Consider the following 11,859-nt stretch of genomic DNA (forward strand, 5'->3'; position numbering starts at 1 on the left):
TTTTTTTTTTTTTTTTTTTTGGTGGAACCGGGGATTGTATTCAGTCAGATTGAACTCAGTCCCTTAAGCTTGCCAGGGAAGCACTTACTCCACTGAGCCATCTCCTGGCCCCCGAAGTCTGCTTTTCCTCTACTATAGATACCTTTGAATGTGACTTAGCACTTTTGTGCTTTTTGTGTGTTTGTTTTTTGATTAATGACTTTAGGCACCATACACATCTTTTTGTGGTACCAAACTACTGGGACACTGTAGCAGGTCAGGCAAATGTGGTGTAGACAGTAGTGGGTGTGGAGTGTTTACATGGGGTGCTTCAACAAGGAGAGTAGTGGGCCCTGCTGGGTGGCAAAGGGGATTTCTGTAGGCACTGCTGGTGTTTAGAGCCTCTTGTCTTGGTAGCCCCGGCACTGGTGGAGATTGAAGTGTGTGTCAGGAGCGGCTTGTGCTGTCTTGTATCTGTCTAACTCCAACATAAGGATACTGTATTTTGTTATACAAGCTATCTTGATCAAACTGTGATCTGGTTGATCAAATGTGATAAGAACTTTGCTATAACCTTACTTTTTTTTTTTTAAATGTATTTGATACAGAATCTCACCATGCAGCGCCAACTCGTGGTGATCCTCCTGTCTTCAGCCTCCACAGTGCTGGGATTACAGGTGTGTGCCACTGGCTCAGTGCACCCGGGGGTGGGGGCCACACAGCATGTGGTTCAGGGTATTGAACTCAGGTCCTTGCACTTGCCAGGCAGGTGCTTAGACTGCTGAGCTATCTCTGTAACCCAGCAATAATCTTACTCTTGTCAGAAGGTGTTTATTGATCTCACTTCTGTTTCTGCAATTCAGTGTTACTGCAGGAGAGAATGATTCAGGAAAGGGTGAGACAGAAGGGCAAGATGGAGCTAGGTCTTCAAGTTTAAAGTGATGAGTAGAAACTTCTGGGTGCTGCTGCAGTGGTCTAGGAGAGGATGTGGTAAAAGCTGACGGTTGATAATCTGTTGATAACAATGTCCCTACAAATCTTGAAAATGTCTAAATAACTCTTGGTGATTTTTACCTTGAAAGGGGAATTTTGGATGCATAGACCTTAAAATGATTGCTCTATCTAAGTGCAGAGTAAACCAGTAATCTGACACAAAGCTTAAGGTGGCAAAGGGAACAAATGAAAATTTAAGGCAGAGAAGGCTTTTGTCCTGCTTTTAGTTAAATATCAGGCATCTGTAGGCCTACATAGAGTCAGTGCTTTTAGCAAAAGTAGCTTCTGTACCTTATTAAGATGTTAAGATGGTGATGGTAAGACTGGAGTTTGGAACACAAGGATGTCATATGCCTCAAAGGTTACTGAAGGATGGAAGACTGTAGCAGTGGTCTGGAAGCAGCAGTGAGATATTTGGTGCTGACATCCCAGATACAGTGAATTCAGAGTAAGGATAGGATGTTCTGGGGCCAAAGGAAGCACCGGGATATAAAATAAGTGGTTCTCAAATTTTTTATCCCAGAAACACTAGAAGTGCTCATTAAAATTACTAAAGGATTCCCATCCTATGAACATTATAATCCATATCAAGTTGTGAAAGCCATTGTTATGAAGAAGAAAAATGACCTAAATTTAATTTACCTCCCTCACTTACTACGTGGACCTAAGGACGTCACTTAACTATGGCCCTCAGTTTCCTCATTAGCAACATACCTACATATTTCCAGGATCATCAGGAAGCAAGCACCAACTGAGAACATGCCAGGTCATCTCATGGCATCAAAAATACAAACCTGGTACTCACGAACTACAAAGAGCTGGCAGAAGGCAGCTGCGCTCTGAGTCATAAAGTAGTTCAGCACATTTCTCTTAGTCTTCCCCAGACTTGGGTAGAGTTGAAACTAAAAAGCAGAAGAGGAAGCTGTGTTGCTATGGCAACTTCACACCAGCACCAGCTATCAGCCTCTGGGTAGGACTGATTTCCTGTACAAAATGTGCAAAACAATTGTACAAAGGTACAATTAGCTTGCACAGAAGTCTTCCTCAGCTAAGGAAAAGCTGAGGGCCAGTGCACATGAATTGTTCTCCGCGGTCACCTCAGTGGAGGCACTGAACAGGCTCAGGGTCTGCAAGAGGACCTTCTCCCTCACCTTACTTAAAGTGAACAGCTTTGCACAGTTCACTTAGCAGAACAAAAGGAAGGAAGCTGCATGCAGATACTTTTGCAGAAAATGGGTTACTCATTTCAACCTCAAAGCATTTTTATTAAACTAAAACATACAAGAGGATATAAACTTTTTTTGAAATGTCATCAATGTTAAAGAAAGTTCTAAAATTATTTACAAAGAGAAAATTGTAGCAATGTTTAAGAGTTTAGAAATATATATCACTCAATTCTCAGAGTAACATTATCTTCAAATCCATTTTTTAAAAATTGATTGTTCTATTTAAATATAAGCAGAATTGATCTCAGCACTTGTAAATTTGTTTTGGGAGCTGTCTCTTGTTAGACCATGCAACAAGTCAAAGGCAAAAAGAAGTTTCACTTTAGATTCTTCTATTTAAAAAAAAAAACTGTACCCCAAGATCAGCTAAAATTAGAGAGTAGGAAACCAAAATCTAGTGTGCAAAGGGAGAAAAACAATGAGACTTATACATGGATACTGGATATTGACAAGAGACTTTTTTTTTTAATCAAAATAGGTTCAAGCTTCCCCTCTAACAGGAGCTGACTTTACTACCTTTGCTAGACCAGTAGAGCAGTTTTAGTAAAAACCTATTAGGGCTCTTTAGAGAGAATCTCTCCCACCCTTAGGTGGTAAGGCTGCTTCAGCAAATATCCTGTTACGTCAGTCTAATAAATATCCCTTGGCCCCTTGATGTCTTTCCTACTAATCTTCTATCCACTGACTCTATCACCACTGTCTGTTCTTCTTAGTTATAACTCCTTAGGTGTCTTTATTACATTTGTGATTGAGTATAGAGAACCCTTCCCGGTCCTTGTCTCAGTCTGAGAAGTTTGTATTTGTAATCCTATTGATAAATTATTGGAGTCCCATCAAGTTAATTCCAAAGTTCAACCTACAGTGAGAATAAAGACACGAAAGCATATTTATAGTTATGGGGAGCCAACAGGTCCTAAATCCAGCCATGGTGATGGCTATCTGTGACAAAGGCCTCCACCCAGGGCCGAATCAGATTTTATTCAGTCATGAAGGAGACGTGGCTTGAGGATGAATGACTGAGAATGGCAGGAAGCAGGTGAGTACTGTGAGCTGGGCTAGCAATGAGGCCTGCATTTACCTCTGCGATATGCAGAGAGAAGGATATGCAGATTAATGTGCATTACACAATTGAGATAGTATCTAATGTTTTGGGGCCTGGTGCTTCAGCTCTGATGTGTAATCTTTCAAGAACCAGGAAGTCATAGACTCTATCTCGAGGGTGGATCCTGCCAACAATGTGCCGCATTGGCTCTGTGTCCCATCTTGACTGGGCTCACACCAGTCAACAGTAGGTGGGGTTCCAGAGAAAAATGCCTTCCATCTTCAAAGACTACACTCACCACCTCAGCTAGGCCGGTATGCATTGCTTAAAGCTCAGTGGAATAAGCGCTGGCCTGGCAAGCGCAAGGGCCTGAGTTCAATCCCTAGTCCCGCCAAAAATAAATATATTAAAAAAATAATAAAGCCAATGGAAGGGTTAAGGAAAAGACCTAGCCAGCTCTGAACATATCAATATTTGGAAATAGGGTCAGGCTCAGTGAAAATGGAAACAACTGCTCTTCTTTCAAGGAGAGTTGCCCAGGTGGTCCTCCACAATTGACTATACTAAGTAAGAGTATCTATTACAACAGCATCTGAATGAAATTAATCTTTACCACTTTAGTTTCTAGGTCTGGTTCTCTTTAATAATATCCAAACCCAACCAGATACAGTAGTATGCACCTGTAATGCCAGTAGTTCGGGGGCTGGGGCAGGAGGATTGCTGTGAGTTCAAGGCCAGACTGGGCTACAAAGTGATTTTGAGGCTGGCCCAAATTGCACAGTGAAACTTTGCCTCAAAAAGACAACAATAATATCCAAACACAGGTACATATAAGGAATACTTCAGAGTTCCTGTGTTTATGATAATATAAGGTCTGTTGATAGCCACCTAAACTCTGTCTCTCCAGAAATAGGGCATAACCAGAAAACAATGAGCCATAAGAACCAGAGATCAAAGCTGCCAGGCCCATCCTGCCTGTCTTTGCCTTACTGGCCTCACAGGAAACATAGAATAGTACAAGTTCCAAGAAAATCAGATGCTATGCCTGACATAGAAAGATAGGTAGATAGATAACATTATTATTTACAATAAAGATAAATTGAAAAATCAAAACTGAGTGTCTAATGCAAATGTTATATAAACCAGAAGCATTTATATGCAATGATGTTTGGGGAAAAAACTGTAAAATACAATATTACATAGAATTATTGTTGTAGGCAGCTGAGTTAGACAGAAATATAGGCAGTCAGATAGGGCCAGGCTGTCAGAAGGAGCCAGTGTGAAAGGCAAGACCTTGCAACTGTGAGAGAGACACTCCTGCTGTGGGCCAGACTTTAAGATAAAAGATCAAACAAATGCTAACCTCCCTAAAGATAAACATTCAGGACTGATAATTTAAATGGGTTTCACACCTTCAGGAAGCCTGTAAGAGTCACTAATCCAGCCCCCTACAGGAAAAGCCCCTGTTCTATATTCATGTCTGCTTGCTATGTGACTTGCTTCTCCATTTGGCCCTAGATTTAATCAATTTTACCTGAGCAATCATGCTTGGAATCTTATGGGTTGACCATAGTTTTGTCCCAGCTCATGCCCACCTAGCAAGTTCCCACGTTTCCCATCTTAGATACACTGCATCTCATGGCTTTGCTCTATAAAACCCCTAGAAAAGGCAGCTTCCCAGGCAATCTGCTCAGGTCCCCTTCTGTCCCTCTCTTGGTCAGAAACTTTCTTTCCCCCATTATATTTTGCACTTAAACTCTGTGGTTCCTAAAATTCATCCTTCGGTTTTAAAGAACACGAATTCATCCAAGGTATCTTTCAGCTTGGAAGTTTCATTCCCTATATCATTAGGACCTCAATTAATAAAATCTCTGCATGTGCATTGTATATATTTAAGTATATGCATGAGCTGAAATACTACCAAAATGTTGAGGGGAGTTCAGAAGTACTGTAATACCCCACTTTACAAACACTTCTGTTTGCAAACAATTTGGTTCACAAGCAAAAGCATTTGGCAAAATTTTGTTGCCACTCACAAACTCCACGTTGGGTAACAAACACAATCATCTTTCCCAAAATCATAAAACAATGAAGTTTGTAAACCGAGGTACCACTGTGCTGTATACTGACTGACTTATTTTCTTCCTTCTTCAGAAAGTCAGGATTCCTAGTTGTAAACAACAGCTATTGTATGCAAGTTAATTGGAAGAGGCATTTATTAAAAGAAACCAGGCAGCCAATAGAATCATTAAGGGGGATGGAAAAATAGTTTACAGACTAAGCCTCCTTCGGCGTGAGCCAATCTGGCTAACGCACTGGCACTGTTGCTGTTACTGAGTAATGTTAATATCAAACTTTCCTTCAGCCACTGGCTTCTGGAAAACTAACACCTCCTAAACTGTAATCTACAAATCTCTGTTACTTTCCTTCCAGCAAAAATAGGAATTTAGGCAAAGGCTATTTGTTCTTGTCATCTCCAAAACAAAATGTTGGAGGATTTTTGCCTAGAAGAGTAATAAAACTGGCATACACTGAAGAGATAATTCTAAGGTAGGAGGATAATGTAATACAGAAAGCAAGGAAAAAATGAGGTGACTATGTAGAAAGCTATTGAAATAATCCAGGCAAAAGGAAAAGATCGATTAATAGAAGATGGGTAAAGTGATTGAATTTTAAATATATTTCAAAGATAAATTACACCTACTAATGACTAATATGTGACAAATGAGTGAAAGAAAAGTCCTGGATGCTGCAAAATGTTTTGCTTTAGAATTTGGAAAGTTGAACAATGATGTATGAGGTGGGGACAGTGACATGGGTGGAGATGACAAGGAAGTGAATGAATGAGAGGAGCATGAAGCTAGACAGCACCATGGGAAGTGCCTTGAATGGTGGCCAGCACCTGCCAAGCAGAGGGAAGGATTTCTTGCTGAGTCAGGTCTAACTCTGAGCACACCAGAGTGTCTCTGGTCAAAAACCCGTTCTCATGAGGACTAAGGAGCCTCCTAGGGGGGTGTCTCCTGCTGAGCTGGACCCAAGAGAAAATCCCTTAACTTTGACAGAAAGGACGGTGTCTTAGTTACCTTTTTCTTGTTGCTGATACAAAAAGTTGATTTCCATGACCACATCTGCTAAGACCACTTCTGTAGTAGGGATTAATGCTTAGAACATATTTCACTGTTAACTAGCTATCTAGGATAGGGATTGCAGTTGTACACACCTGCATGCAAAAAGACTGACTTATGTCATTTGAAATTAATGACACAGACAGCGTAAGAGTGATGGTGTTGCTAAGAAATACTAGCACCCTTCTCCCTTTCTGCATCTTCTGTTTCCTTCACTTTCCCTCAGGCCCAATCCTAACCCAGTGGCACAACAGAATAGGTACTAGAGCATTTGCAGACCAAAGTGTTAGATTAACTAGATTGAAAAGTATACACAATTCTATGTCATTTTCCCCAAGAAATAAAAATGTTTGTCATGTATCTTAGTATAGTAGGGATGAGATTTTTTCCATCTAATATATAAAATTATCTCTAGTGTTGCATTTTATGAAGGACCTTAGTAAAATTTTCTGGGATAGAGAAACATTCTATCATTCATTGTTAGTCAGTTAATACCAGGAAGCACTGATACCATATTTTTTTTCTTTTTTGGTGGAACTGGGGATCGAACTCTGGCTCTTACACTTGCCAGGCAAGCATTTATTCCACTGAGCCATCTCCCCAGCCCCAACTGATATCATTTTTTTAGTCTTTTATTTATACATGAGTTTAGCAGACTCATGTATATGTGTTAGCATTTGCATTATCTTAAAGATCTCCTGACTCTCCAAAATAAAGTTTTAGTTTCTTTTCTGCTTATGAAAAATAGTGTGCCCTCACTGTGGAAAGTGAAATTAAACAGGAAAGAGTAAAAAAGATGGTAAAAAATATTTCTTAAATACCACCATTTGGTGGTAAGCATCAAAACCAAATTTCTCTTTCTTAAATCGAAAGTCTTGATAAAGACACAGGGTAAGGAGTGAGAAAACTCCTGGCAAAGTTCTAAGCCTGTAAGAACTGGAGGCTGTTTGCCTCTAGATAAAAGCCGCCTCTGCAGGCTTTCCTGCAGAAATGCAAAGTGAACTGAGAAATCTGAGCGTGAGTCTGAGGAATTAAAATTCTCTCTATAGTAGCATAGCAATGGTTTTCTGATAGCAAATGTTTTTTGGATAACTATTTTCAGGATATTAAAGAAATAACTGATGAATTCAATTCAGTACCAAGACAAGAGTGCTAGTTCTTGGGACTTAGATGTGTACAGTGGGATTGCTCCAGCAACCACAGTGTCACTGAACTTGCTTGTGAGTCAGGCATCATTTCCTTTGTTCCTGTGTTCAGAACCCGGCGTAGCTCACAGAAACCCTGAAGAAGCTGGGAAGCGGACCCTGGGCCTCGCTACCCATTCCCACTAGGGGAAGATAGCACTGTTGACTGATGCTGTAGTGACCAAAAGTTGTCCCTGAATTTCAGATTAGAAGATGTTTGTCCTAGTCAGTATCTTGAAGGGAAGGACTGCTGGCAGAAATTGAGCAGCCTAGACAAAATTTGAAGTTATATGTAAGTATTTTGTAAGGTTATTTGTACACGTAGCAAAAGTACTTATTCCACCTCAAATTCTGCAACATCGCTTTCCTTTTTTGGCTATAATTGACAAAATCATATGTTTAGGTATATAAGATCATGTTTGGGGACACATATACATTATAAAATGTTTACTTTAGTCAATCTAATTAACATATCCATCACTTCACATACTAAAGGCAATTCTTAATTTGGTTAGCTTAGAACCATTTTAAAATAGCAAAACTCATGGTGCCGGGGAGATAGCTCAGTAGAATAAGCACTTCCCTGGCAAGCGCAAGGGCCTGAGTTCAATCCCCGGTTCCACCAAAAAAAAAAAAAAAAAAAGCAAAAGTTAAAATATACACTTATGCAAAAAATATATATATACTCAGTATACATCTCACTCCCAGACACAGATTAATACAATTAAAGGAGTACCATTCTAGATAATTTCATGCATCTCTCTGTACTACTGCATTTCTGAATATAAAAAAAATTGTCAAAGCCAGCATTACTGTTTTGCAACTTCCTGTTTCACTTAAAAGAATGTAATGGACACATTCTCACCTCAATCAATTCACGCCAACATCACAATCTCTTAATAACTATTAACAATTTTTTCTCTTTTCTATTTGCCTTATACTCCTCCTCCTCCCTACTAGTATCAGTCTGTCTGTCTGTCTGTCTGTCTGTCTGTCTGTCTGTCTGTCTGTCTCTGTCTGTCTCTGTCTCTCTCTGTCTGTCTCTCCCTTTCTTCTACCTAATAATAACATTCTTTCTACTTTCGTGCTATCTGTTTTAGATTTCACATCCTAGGGACAACATGTGATACTTGTCTTTCTGAGTTTTGTTTGTTCACTTAACATGATGATACCTAGTTCCATCCATTTTCCTTGCAAATGAAATGATTTCGTTCCTTCTAACTGCCTGATACTTGATTGGAAAGACATACATGAAACATAATTTCTTTATCCATTCCCCTGTTCAAGGGCACTATAGGCAGGTTCCATATCTTCGCTATTGTGAATTATGCCACACGACACAGGTATTCCCAAAGTATGCTTTCTTTTAATTCTTTCTGGTACATCCCAAGGAGTGGTATAGCTGAGTAATGTGGTGGGGCCTATTTTTAGGAACCTCCCATTATGTCTACAGTGGCTGTATCTATATTCCCACCAGTAAGGTGGAAGGCTTCCTTCCCTCCATCCCACATCCTTGCCAGATTCATTGTTTTCTGTATTTTTGATGATAGCCACCCTGATTGTGGTGAGATGGAATCTCAAAGTATTTTTAATGTGCATTTACCTAATAGCTAAAGATGTTGACTGTCTGAATTCTCTTATTTATCACCCATTTGTACCTCTTTTGAGAGATATGCACTTCTTTTGCCATGGGTTCATTGACTCAAATTCAATCTGTAGACATGGCCATTTTAACAATAGTCGGTCTACTGATCCATGAATTTGAAAGGACTTTCAATCTCAAGTGTCTTCGTCAAAGTTTTGAAATTCTGACACAGGTTCTTTACCTCCTTGGTTATGCTAATACCTATGTTTGTTTGTTTTTCAAGTTGTTGTAGACCCCAGTTTCCTTCTCAGCCAGTTCATTATTGACATACAAAAAAGCTAGTTTATTTTTTAATGTTCTTTTTATAACCTGCTACTTTTCTGAATCCTCTTATCAGTCGTAAAAGTCTTTTGGTAGAATGAGTCTAGAATCTCCAACTTTACCTTTTAGAAGTTTTCACTAGAATTTTCCTCCATCCATTTCATTTTTATATTTCTTGATTTTTAAAAAATTACAGATGCTTTTTAAAGCCAAATCAAACTCACCAACAGCTAAAATCCTTCAGTGGCTTCTACCACCTTTGTGATAAAATCCAAATGGTTGGCATAATCTAATAATTCTCTTCCACCTGATTCTTCTTTTTCCCCCCAAGAAAATACCACTTCTGTGCTATAGTTTGTGAGAAATCAGCATCGTGTTTCTTTCTAGTCATAGTCAGGGCTTGGAAAACCATATTTATAGAGGGCAACAACATAAGACAGAGAATTAGAGACTGTCCTTGTGAAAAAAAGGCACTGATTCCTCACCTGGGACTGCACATGCCTGATGGGTTATTAAAAGCTGGATAAAGCTTGACCTCTGCCTTAATCTCTTGGTGCCTTAATTTTTGGGCCAGAGACCTGTGCACATAGGGTTGGCAATCACTTACAGAATGTCTGTCTAAAAACTCATTTTATCCCTAAATGCATCCATCTCATTCCACTTCGAGATTGTGCACATTAAAATAAAGAATAAAGCAATTCTCAAGATTTGTGGGGACATTCATTTGCTAGCTTTTACAATGTCTTGTTCCAGAGAACCTGAGCCAGGACCTAGCACACCCCAGCCATTGCTCTAAACCTGCAGTCACCTTGGATTCCAGAACAGCAGAGCCTCACAGACAAATCACCTCATGATGAAAACTTCTGCCCAAAGTAGCAGTGCTTACCCCAAGACCGGAAATGATACTGTCCCCCATCCCCTTAAGCAAACATAGTTATCTAAGGGGAACTAGATTACCCCTTCAAGCAGTAAGAACATTCCAGAGCTACCTGGTGGAGCATGAACTGAGATAATGATCAACCAGACCACTGCTTGAAAAAGACTGCATACCCCTTGCCCCACTCCTTTTCCTCCATCCAAACTTGCAGCTCCATCCCAGTCCTGCGTACCTTCCTAGTATAGCTGCACTGATGAAAATTTTTTTCTCCTTCATCCTTCATCCTTTCTCCTTTTGCTTTTTTTGAGATAAGTGGCCAAGGCTTCTCTGCTAGGACCCCTAGATTCAGGCCTAGGACGCTACTATTCTACTATTCTTCTACTCTTCCACTCTTCTCCTTCCATTCTTTCCAAAGCATCATTTCCAACTTCACATCTAGCTATCCATGTCCCTCCAGTTCTCTCGTGTATCTCACCACCCCCTTTTCACTTGATCATCACCTATTTGATGCTAACTTCTGCAGAACACCTCACTTTATGCGGGAGGCCCTCGCTGCACTTTCCAGGTGGGTTATGCGTGCTTTCTTATTGAATCTGCACCTCTCTGTGCATTCCTCTACCAGATCTTCAACAGCCTCTATCACAACCACTCGTCATCTCACAGCCCTTCCAGTCATGCTTTCCTTGAGGACAGTGACTGTATTTTTCACTCTGTGATACTAAACTGAATACATTGAGAATGATTTTAATACGTGTTAAATTAATATAGTATCATTTAATCTTCCTAAACCTGATAAATGATATAGAAAAATTTGGGCTGGGGAGATAGCTTGGCAGTTTAAGCACCTATGTGAGAAGCACAAGGACCCAAGTTCAATCCCTGGTACCACACGCCATGCTGGCTCAGTGCTGAGCTGGCCACGAAACCAGCTGTAGTGGTGCATGCCTATAATCCCAGTGCTGGGGAGGCTGAGACAGAAGGATCACTAGAGTTTGAGCTGTGTAGCAAGACCCTGTACCAAATAAACAAATTAATTAAATATTTTTTTAAAAAGAAAAATCATTTTCAATCATTTAATAGGAACTTGGGGCTGTGAGAATTCAGTATCCTATTGAAGGTCTTAGGAACTAAATATTCACAAAGACCTGAATTTGACACCAGTATTTGTACTATTCTCTTTCCTTATGCATGCATGTGTACACACACACACACACACACACACACACACACACACACCTTTGTGAGTGAATTTCATGTCATTACACTAAACAGATATACCAGTCCCCTCTTATCCATGGTTTTACTATTTAGAGTTTCAGTTACCCATGTTTAATCACAGTGCAAAAATATTGAACAGAAAATTCTAGAACTAAGCAATTCATAAGTTTTAATTTGTGCTCCATTCTAAGTAGAATGATAAATCTTGTACCATCCTACCTCAAGATGTAAATCATCCACCCATGAGTCATATAGCAGCAGTCTCAGTTACCAGGCTGGCTCATGGCATAATGATGCATATGATCAGGC

General features: G+C 39.9%; 1 protein-coding gene across 1 annotated transcript in view; it reads left to right on the forward strand.

The window, feature by feature from the left end:
• Positions 1 to 11,859, forward strand: part of Glipr1 (GLI pathogenesis related 1) — a 48,422-nt gene that overhangs the window by 22,792 nt on the left and 13,771 nt on the right. The window lies entirely within an intron of this gene.

Source organism: Octodon degus, unplaced genomic scaffold (assembly GCF_000260255.1).
Source record: "Octodon degus isolate 3935 unplaced genomic scaffold, OctDeg1.0 scaffold00004, whole genome shotgun sequence".
NCBI lineage: Eukaryota > Metazoa > Chordata > Mammalia > Rodentia > Octodontidae > Octodon > Octodon degus.